The sequence below is a fragment of the Octopus bimaculoides genome, chromosome 25 (genome assembly GCF_001194135.2).
Source record: "Octopus bimaculoides isolate UCB-OBI-ISO-001 chromosome 25, ASM119413v2, whole genome shotgun sequence".
Classification (NCBI taxonomy): Eukaryota; Metazoa; Mollusca; class Cephalopoda; order Octopoda; family Octopodidae; genus Octopus; species Octopus bimaculoides.
Window position 1 is genome coordinate 31,144,146 of NC_069005.1, and position 10,654 is coordinate 31,154,799.

The window sequence follows — 10,654 nt, forward strand, 5'->3', positions numbered from 1 at the left end:
CAGAGGGAGGGAGAGAGAGAGAGAGAGAGAGAGAGAGAGAGAGAGAGTCGGACAACATCTGCTTGAAATAATTGCAGTTTTGGTAAGAGTTGCATCACTAACACTTCTGATGGATTTTATAGGAGAGGAAACAGGTCTATCAACACAACAGCAACATACATGTATATATATACTGAACTGTGTGTGTGTGTGTGTGTGTCTGTATATGTGTGTATATTACGTATATGTGTATATATTTGGACATGTATACATGTGTGTGTGTGTGTGTGTATATATATATATATATATAATGCATGTACATGTTTATATGAATTTGTATGTACATATATACAAATATATACATATGTACATGTATGTATATATATATATTTACATATGTACAAATATATACATATATATACAAATGATTATAGATATGTATATGTGTATGTATATATATATATATATACACACGCGCACACATTTGCATACATAAATATATATATACCTTCACATACACATTTGCATACGCATGCTTTTTCTAATGCATACATATGTATGTACCTTCACATGCACACATACACACAAATATACAATCCTTATTATATACAAATATTTAGATGTCAAGATGGCGGTAGTTTATGGAAGGGACTAAGACCTGGGATAATATTTACATTAATGAATCACATTGAGAGTGTCTGTTTGTCCCCGCAGATCCAAAACATATATACACAAACACCTAGCAACACGCACGCGTACATAGACCGACATGCATGCACGTAAACATCCACAAACACACATGCGCACGTTATAGGCTATAAAATTTTATATGAAGTCTTAAAGCCATTTTACTGCTACGCGTTTTCTGTACTCCCTATTCTCCTCTCCACTCCCTTTTTTTTTGTTATTCTACCCTGATCTTTCCATCATTGTTCATTTCTGTTGAATATTCTAATAGTCTAAATAGCTCATCATGTATCTGGCTTCCTTTGTTGCTCGAGCAGTATTGACGTCATCGTTCCTGCCTTTCTGTCTGTCCGTGTGTCTGCCTGGTTTCCCTCTCCCCTTCGCTTCTCCGTACTATATCTGCGCGAAAAACATAGAATTTTTCAGCTTGGGCTTCTTCAGTTGTTTGTCGTGACTATGGGTGCAGTTGCAGCCTCTGTAAGTAAGAGGTTCAATTCAGAATCTGGGGGTTCTTTGGCAGCCCCCCCCCTAACCCAGATGTAACCCAGATGTTTGACTTATGAGCACGATGCCATCTTTTACTTGTTTCAAGTCATTGGACTGCGGCCATGCTGGGGCACTTGAAGGGTTTTGGTTGAACAGATTGATTCCAGTGCTTATTTCTTAAGCCTGTTACTTGTTCTGTTGGTCTCTTTTGCCAAACCACAACATTACAGAGATGTAAACAAACCGAGACAGGTTGTTAGGTGATGGTTGGGGACAATCACAAACACAGCCGTGCGCGCGCACGCACACACACATACACACACACACACACACACACACACACACGCACGCACACACACACACCAGGCTTCTTTTAGTTACCATCAAACCAAATCCACTCACAAGGCTTTGGTCTGCCCAGGGCTATGAAAGAAGACACTTGCCCGCGTTGTCTTGCAGGGGGACTGAACCTGGAACCATGTAGTTGGGAAGCAAATTTCTTACCCCACAACCACGTCGTGGTTTCAATTCTTTGACCAGATTCCCAGTAAAACAATATTGAACAACACACATAGAAAAAGATTAAATACTACATGTTGCAGCTTCATAGCCAAATGTGATCATGACTCTTTGTTAATGGTGTCCCACCCATAGCTGTTGTTTACTTTCGCTTTTAATTGAGATAGAAATTTAAGAGAAAACGATTTTGAGATGAAATGGGTATTTGATGAACCTGTTACTTCATCCTGTAAAGAGCAAGGCCCAGACTCTTTGCAGATGAGGAAATTCATCATCATTGTTGTTTAATGTCCACTTTCCATGCTAGCATGGGTTGGACGGCTTGACATGTTTTGGCATGGTTTCTTCAGCTGGATGCCCTTTCTAATGCCAACCTCTTTGCAGAGTGTGCTGCATACCTTTTATGTGGCACCAGCTGCAGTGAGGTCACCAAGAAACTTCTCAGGACAAGAGCCCCCTCAATAGATGGTGAGGGGGCGGAGGCATAGTATTGAGAGACAGGAAAAGTGCTTTGCATTAGAAGAGGAACATGGCTACCTTAAATGGAGAGAGAGAGAGAGAGAGAGAGATGTGATGGGGGAAAGGGGTATGGACCATACATCCAAATTACAGGGACGTGTATATTGCGAAGTGGACCATGGATTGGAGAGGGTGAGTGATCCAGGTGAATTCACACGACTGCAAAAGGGGAGTGGAAGATGAAGGGTGGATGTCTACCTGTATGTATACACATATTTACCTGCATATTTGTGTGTGTGTGTGTATATATATATATATATATATATATATATGTGTGTGTGTGTGTGTGTGTTTGTGTGTATGCATATATATGTATGTGTGTGTATTTATAATACACACACATATACATATATATATATAAAACACATCTATAAACACACACACACATATGCATATTAAGTTTATGTTGTAAATACTAACAGCCTATACACATGGATTGACAATATTTCTGCTGACTGTACGAAAGCTACTTTATATAATGCAAGCTTTGGAAATGTGTTGGCATTTGGAAATAAAATCTTTATGTTAAAAATAGAGACAGGAGCACACTGCTGCAGACAGCAGAAGAAAGTGCAGTGATTAGAGTGGAACCAGGAGACGTACAATATGCATATGAATAATAAACCAGGTTTCTGTTAAGCTCGGAAAAGTGACTGGCAAAGACAATCTCTCTTAAGATTAACATACTACAGCAGGCTTAAGACCAGAATGGATGGAAGATGGAAACTGGTGAGAGTGAAAGAAAGGAGGGAGGGAGAAAAAAAGAGTCTTATGGATTGAATGTTCTAAAATAGAGACAGGCAGATTATATTAAAAGACAGAATGTAACTGAAGACATTTCGGTGATTTAGAAAGCAAATAATGATATAAATATTGAAAGTTTTCACGAAGGTGAAAGAATAGACCGCTTCAGTTTATGCCAATATGGAAGCTAAAAGTAGCATATTGTAGCTTGTGTTTCCTATTTATTATTTGATGATGTAATTCAGTGCTTGACCTGAGTTGGCATGGCCATGCTGTAGCTACTACATCATCCAGATGGAACCGGGTTGTCAGGTGAATTCGGTCAGGTTTTTCTTTTTGTTTGTTTGTTTGTTTGTTTGTTTTCTTTTCTACTCGGTACACCATCATCATAAAAGTCTGATTCGAATTTCAAAAAATGATAAACAAAACCTGTAGAGGAAGAAGTGGACTACAGAAAAAGAAAAAAAGAAAGAACAATAAAATATATTTTGTGTTAATCCAAAGAACATTGGAAATAAACGAGTGAATTTAATCCAACAACCCAATGCATAGCGTATTTTTATTGATGTATGTATATGTATGCATACATATATATATGTATATATATATATATGTATATATATATGTAGGTATATTTATTTATTGAGTTGTCAGGTAAATTCCTTCATTCTTCTGCTGTTGTTTTTTTTCTAAATGGCATTCCATTGTCATTTGTCTGAAAAGAGGTAAAATTTGTTCAGATTTCGAAAATGATAAAACAAAATTTGTAGAGGAAGAAGAGATCTACAAAAGCACCATGAAACACAATGATAAAAGTTTTTTTTTTTATGTTAATTCAAATAACATTGGGAAAGGTTAAAATAAATCTTTTCTCTTTTACTTGTTTCAGTCATTGGACTGCGGCCATGCTGGGGCACCACCTCAAAAAGTTTTTAGTAGAACGAATCAACTCCAGTACTCTTTTTTTTTTTTTTTTTTAAGCCTGGTATTTATTCTATCAGTCTCTTTTGTCAAACTGCTAAGTTACAGGGACATAAGCAAACCAACACTGGTTGTCAAGCTGTGGTGGTGGATAAACACAGTCTGGTACTTATTTTATTGCTCTTTTGCTGAACTGCTAAGTTACAGGGGAATAAACACAGACACTGACACAAACAAGTTTCCTTAAGTAGGATTTGAACCCAGAGTGCAGAGACTTCATACAAATACTGCGAAACACTCTAACAATTCTGCCAATAACATTGATGTTATAAGACAAAACATAATTATAGCCTTCGACTGACATGGGTTTTTCTTTCTAACTACCACATACATGTACATATGTTGACTGTTTAATATAGTAATAAATAATAACGAATATACATTAGCTGTTTTATGAAGTAATCACTGCTAGACATGCTTTCTCCTACATGGCTCTCTAATTATCCTGCAAATGATGACTGAGATGAATTTAATCTGTTGCTATTTCCATAACTCAGCAGTAGCAAGTGTATGATTTAATAAAAATAGACATACAGACAGACACCCATATTCAGTGCTGCTGTGAAATTAGGTTGTGTCTTCAGATAGCAGGACTTTTGCAGTAACAGCTTGAAGTGGAGATCAAATCCATGCGGTTATCTCTTTCATTTTTCTTATTTGTTTCGGTCATTAACCTGCGGCCATGCTGCAGCACCGCCTTGAATTTTTAGTTGAATGAACTGACCCCGGCACATATTTATTTTGTTAAGCCTAGTACTTGTTCTGTTGATCTCTTTGTCAAACTGCTAAGTTACGGGAATGTAAACACACAAACACCGGTTGTCAAGACACACACACACACACACATGTACACTCACATATGCAATTAGTTTCAGTTGAGCCCCGGTGTGGTGCCCCAAAATTGCTGGGTTTGCGCTGAAATTTGAAACCAATATTTTAGGCTACATATCTATATAAAAAAAGTGAATCTTATACAAGAATGTAATGTATCTAGAGTTGTTTCCCCATACATGCAAATTAAGAAGAAAAAATATTGAATATTACTCATTGATGCAAAGCAGCAAGCTGGCAGAATCATTAGCATGCCAGGTCAAAGTAATAAGTACCAGTTGAATACTGGGGTTGATGTAATTGACTCACTCCCTCCCCCAAATTGCTGGCCTTGTGCCAAAACTTGAAATCAATATTAATCATTGACTGATGTTTTGTTTTTTGTGATAACATAAGTTTGATGTACTTTAACTGTATACTGTTAAATATGATCATTTACTTAATTGTATGATGTTTGATAAACTTTAATTGTATGATGTTTGATAGACTTTTACTGTGTAATGATTGATAGATGTATAATGTTGCTTAGACTTTAACTGTGCTTCAATTGCATAATATTGGTTATACATTAACTGTATAACGTTTTAGTTATTCAGTAAGATATGAGCAATATAACTTTAAATATTTATGTATTCGGTGACAAATGTGTTGTCATTTCTTTCTTCTTTGTCTTTTATAGGTAAGTCACTGATGAAACACTGAAGATGTGAAACTTACTGGAAACTTCATCTTTAATAGGTTGTCTCCCTTTATCTTTTCTCACCTGCCTCTCAGTCTCTGTCTGTCTGTCTGTCTATCTCTCTCTTTCTCTCTCTCTTTACCTGTTGATATTTTCTTGTTGCTGAGTCCCAGGTTTGCAATTAAAAGTAGAAAGGAAACTGGAAGTTAATGTCAGAAAATTATTCATGAATTGACAAGAGTTGGCAAGGTGTAAAAAAGGTGGGGGGGAGGGTAGAAATTAAGTCAAAATGAATGCTCATGGGACAATAGTGCCATGCAGGAGGATATGTGTCATTAATATTCATGAGTATGTTAATGAAGATTAGAGGATGAGGGGGAAATATTAAATCAACTTTGTTCCGGAAGTTGTGCTTGAAAGACAAAAATGTTGGAGAATTAATTAGTAATGGGAAATAACTGAGGAATATTAGTGATTTAATGAAAGGATGTGAGTATATGTGAAAAAATATGTACAAGCACATTGACATACATAAATATACATAGGACACGCACATATATAAATGTGGAAATAGTGTGACTATTAATAGATATAGAAATAGACAGTGTGACTATTAATAGATATGGAAGAAAAGTATATACAGAGAAAAGAATAAGGAGGAATAAGGTTACATGATATACAATATTATATGTATACACATATACATTTACATATATAATTGCATAAAAACAAACATCTTTGTCTATACACACCAATGCAGTCTCATATACAGCTGCACTCTAACACCAATGTGAAAAAGAGGATTAAGCTTCAGATGTCTAAGTTTTCAATATTTTTTATTGGCAAGATGAAATTCATTCAGAGAGTTTGTTAAAAGTGGGAGCTTTGGCAAAAAGTTTCAAAGTTTTCTGTTGTGCAGAGGTTGTAAAGTGAAATACGATTTACTTCAGATAAACACTTTTTGTTTTTAAGTTATACATTGTTTTTAGTTTCCATATCCCAGATAAACTCTGAAATGCCATTCCTTCTTTGAGGGTTTCAAAATGTTTGCATATGCTTATTGAAATAGATTCAAATTATAGTTAGGAATGGGTCTAATGTATGCCTTAGATGAGTTGTTGGTTTGTGCAGTTCACTAGTATATACATATTTAGACAGCCAATTGAAATCGAAGAGCTAGTGTTGAGATTAACGTAATTGCAATTTTTAGGAGCTTGGTTAGTGATATGGTGATCCAGTTTCACTAGGTTGAAAGAGGCAAGGATCTGTGCAATATTAGGTGTAGTAGAGTAAGAAATTTTAATGGTGTGGCTTTTCAAAATTTTACTATGCTTAAGCTGTGGATGGGGAAGTATATTCTTAAATAATTCAAAGGAAGCTTTTGTTATTGGTATAGCACCTGATAAAATAATAGGTGGATTATACCAACAAATGTTAAAAATTTAATTCTCTCATAGTTATCTTTACTCTGCTCTCACTTTTTCAACTTTTTTCTCTCTTTTTCATTGTGATTTGTTACATGTATGCAAGTTTAAGACTTTATCCCTTTTGTTTGGTCAAATTCTACTTGAAGAGGAAAATAGAATTTCAATTCTGTCAGCATTCCTGTTTATATATATATCTTTTACTTGTTTCAATCATTAGACTGTGTGTGTATATTTGTATATTATATGCCCATGTGTTATTAATGTATATAGACATGTTTTTTTTTTTGCCATTCAATTCTTATCAGTCAACTGCTGTATGAAGTCCTCAACATGACACACACACACACATATACCATCATTTAATTTCCTTTTTTCACACACATACATACAATCACATGCACACACATTGTGTTTGTGTTTAAAGCTGTTTATATTCCACATCTGTGCAGTTTTCATGCATTAATTTCTAAATGCACCATTTCTTTTGGCTTTTTTTTAATTTTTTGCTCTGAGAACAATACAGAGATATCAACTGAACAAACTAAATTTCTACTAACAACAATAGTCAACAAGTCAATCAGTTAACTAGCAGATAATTTGTTAATTAATTAACACGCTGATTAGCCTGCTAACTAGTTTACCTGTTAGCTATTAAATAACACAGGTAGTTAGTTATTATTTATTGAGTTAGATTGCCTAGCAGATTAATCTTTTGCTAATACTCTCGTTGATCTTCTATGTGTAGACATGAGTCTAATATTTTTATCGCAAAACTGTATAGACAGAAGAAATATATTTTGTGGAAATGATATCTGTAACCTAATTTGGTTTGTGAATTCCGTAGCTCCTGATAGATTCAAAATCTTTTCTTTTTCTTTTTTTTTTTATTGTCATTCTGCCTAATACCAAAAATATTTGAATTTCTTCTACATTTATCACTCGCTATAACTTGGTGTATTTATCTCTATAACTCTTGTTTGTATGCATGTGTGTGTGTGTGTGTGTGTGTGTGTGTGTGTGTGTGTGTGTGTATGCGTTTGTCTGTTGGTATGTGTTTGTAAGTGTATGCTCACATAATGGATTTTACCATTTCTTTTTCCGATATGTCTTATTACAGGAAATTGCTCACGGTTTTAATTTGTTTGTATCACAAAAAAAAAAAAAAGACAAGAAAAGAAAAGAGAAAAATCTGTCTCCATTCAAGCATCCGTATATTTTTTGTTTTCCCTTCTGTTTTTGTTGGTCTTTTTCTTTTCTTTCATCTGATGCTAATTTTGTTGTTGTTTTGGCTGATGGCTGTAGTAATATATATTTACTTAGTTTGTAATTATATATGTATGTATGTATATGTATGTATATACATGTATATACATGTATATATATATATATATATATATATATATATATATATATATATATATATATATATATATATATATATATATATATATATATACATGTTTGTCTCTATGTTTGTGTGTGTGTGTATGTATGTATGTATATATATGATATTTCTCTAATTTCTGAATTCTATTTTTGATTTCTATGATTCATAGATATAGGTATGTAACAGTTTATAGTTGAGGTTTGTTGTTTGTATTAGTATTTTGTAACAATAAGCAGGTGTAGACATAATCGACATGTTGCACCAAAGCTTGGCCCTTCTTGTCTTTTAATTCTCAGACAGCATTTATATTTTTGACGCTGTTAACACTTCCAGATTAAATGGTCCTGTCCAGGTGTCAAAACCATAATGATATCTGTTAGTCAGCAGAAGAGAGGATGTATTCTTTTAATGTATTTGTTTTCTTAGTTTATTTGTGTGTGTGTTTTGTTCATTGTGAAATTTTTATATCTTGTGTTCTTGTGATTTTACAGAGAAGAAATATATAAATATTATGCTAAGGTGTGGCTGTGTGGTATGAAGTTTGCTTCTCAATCACATGGTTCTGGGTTCAGGCCCATTGTGTGGCACCTGAGACAAGTGTCTTCCACTAAAACCTTGGGCCATTCAAAACCTTGTGAGTGGATGTGGTTGATGGAAGCAGAAAGAAATACATCATGTGTATATATATATATATATATATGTGTGTGTGTGTGTGTCTGTGTACGTCTTTGTATCTGTGCTTGACACCTGCCACTGCTTGACACCTGGTGTTGGTGTGTTTATGTCCCCATAACTTAACAGTTTGGCAAAAAGAGACTGATAGAATAAGTACCAATGGCTGAAACAAATAAGCAATTGAGATGATGACAATATCACTTCGTTAAGTTTGTTACATTTTCATTTTTGTTTTCCATACATGCGTACAGTAAATAGATTTTTTTGTTGGAGCAATTAGCTCTCCATCCAGATACCTTATCTACCACTACCCCACCTTTACTATATAAAGTAAATTGCAAGCATCTAGGCACAAGGCCCCAAATTTTTTTTTGGTGGGGGGGGGCAGTCAATTAGATTGACCTCCATACGCAACTGGTACTTAAATTATCGACCCCGAAAGGACAAAAGGCGAAGTCAACCTTGGTGGAATTTGAACTCAGAACATAAAGACTGACGAGATACCGCTAAGCATTTTGCCCGGCATGCTAACGTTTCTGCCAGCTCGCTGCCTCAGAATTAACCTGTATTAACTCAGGAATATTAATTCTGCTCACATGTACCGTTTTGTGAGAAAGTGTAATATCTGATGCTGAAATAATGTTGCTGTTCTCTCTGTCTACTATGGAACTGTTGAATAGCTTGGTTGCTTGACTTTGCTAGAAATGTCAGCGAGACATCCCTTAAATCTCACACTGATGCTGTTTTGAAAGAGAAGAGCTTTGTGGGTAATGTAGTCTTTGATAAGTTGTTTGGATTTTCAGGTGGGAGGTCATGGCTGGCACAGTCTTTGATTGTAGATCTGCTTAATTAGAACTGGCCTGCGTCTAAAAGGCATATTTCAAACCCCTGTGTGTCCATGATGCGCATGTATGTGTGCATTTGCATATGTGTGTGTGTGTGTGTGTTGAAAGGACGATTTCTACTTCTTGACTGGAGAGAGTGAAATAGCAAAATGGGTTCCCATATACACACACACACACACGTGTACATGTGTGTGTGTGTGTGTGTGTGTGTGTGTGTGGAGGGAGAGAGTGAGAGAGAGAGAGAGAAAGTCAAACCATTCATTGAACATTCAGTGATAAATAACCATTCATCTTTACCTCCTCATTCACTAGTGCAGTAGTCACACATAATCATTGTTGTATCAGTTAATATTAAGCCCATAGCTTAGCTGTGTGTTTGTGTGTCTTTTGGTAGGCTTTCATTCTTTTCATAAAATCACTCCACCATCACCTCACACTCTCGCAGTATATATATACATGTGTGTGTGTGTGTGTGTGTGTATATATATATATATATATGTGTGTGTGTGTGTGTATATATATTCCACTTTCTATCTTTTTCCAACTACCGTCTGTCACTCCTCTCTCATCATTGTCTTTCTTTTCTCTTTGCTCTTTCTGTCTTTCTCCCTCCTTCTCTTTCTTGTCCTCTCTTTCTCTCTCCCTCTCTCTTCTTCCTCTTTTGCTTCCTTTCTCTCCTCTTCTTTCTTTACTATTGTTATTGTTGTTGTTCGATTCTCTTTCTCATATCTTTAGAATTCTAGAATTCTCATAGACACATCTCCTCTCCCCTCCCTCTTCCGCTCCCCTCCATCTCCCTCCTGTCACCCACCTCACCCCCTCCCTCTCTCAGCCTTAAAGACAATTAAAACATATCAGTACTACCATTATATAACATTGTTAATAATACCCCCCC

General features: G+C 35.3%; 1 long non-coding RNA gene across 1 annotated transcript in view; it reads right to left on the reverse strand.

The window, feature by feature from the left end:
- Window positions 1-3,115: 3,115 nt before the first annotated feature.
- LOC128250766 (uncharacterized) overlaps window positions 3,116-10,654 on the reverse strand; it is a 10,860-nt gene continuing 3,321 nt past the window's right edge. The window contains exons 2-3 of the long non-coding RNA XR_008266750.1: window positions 5,464-5,624; window positions 3,116-3,649 (exon numbers count right to left, since the gene is read on the reverse strand). This is a non-coding gene — a long non-coding RNA (uncharacterized LOC128250766). The remainder of the gene's footprint in view (window positions 3,650-5,463; window positions 5,625-10,654) is intronic.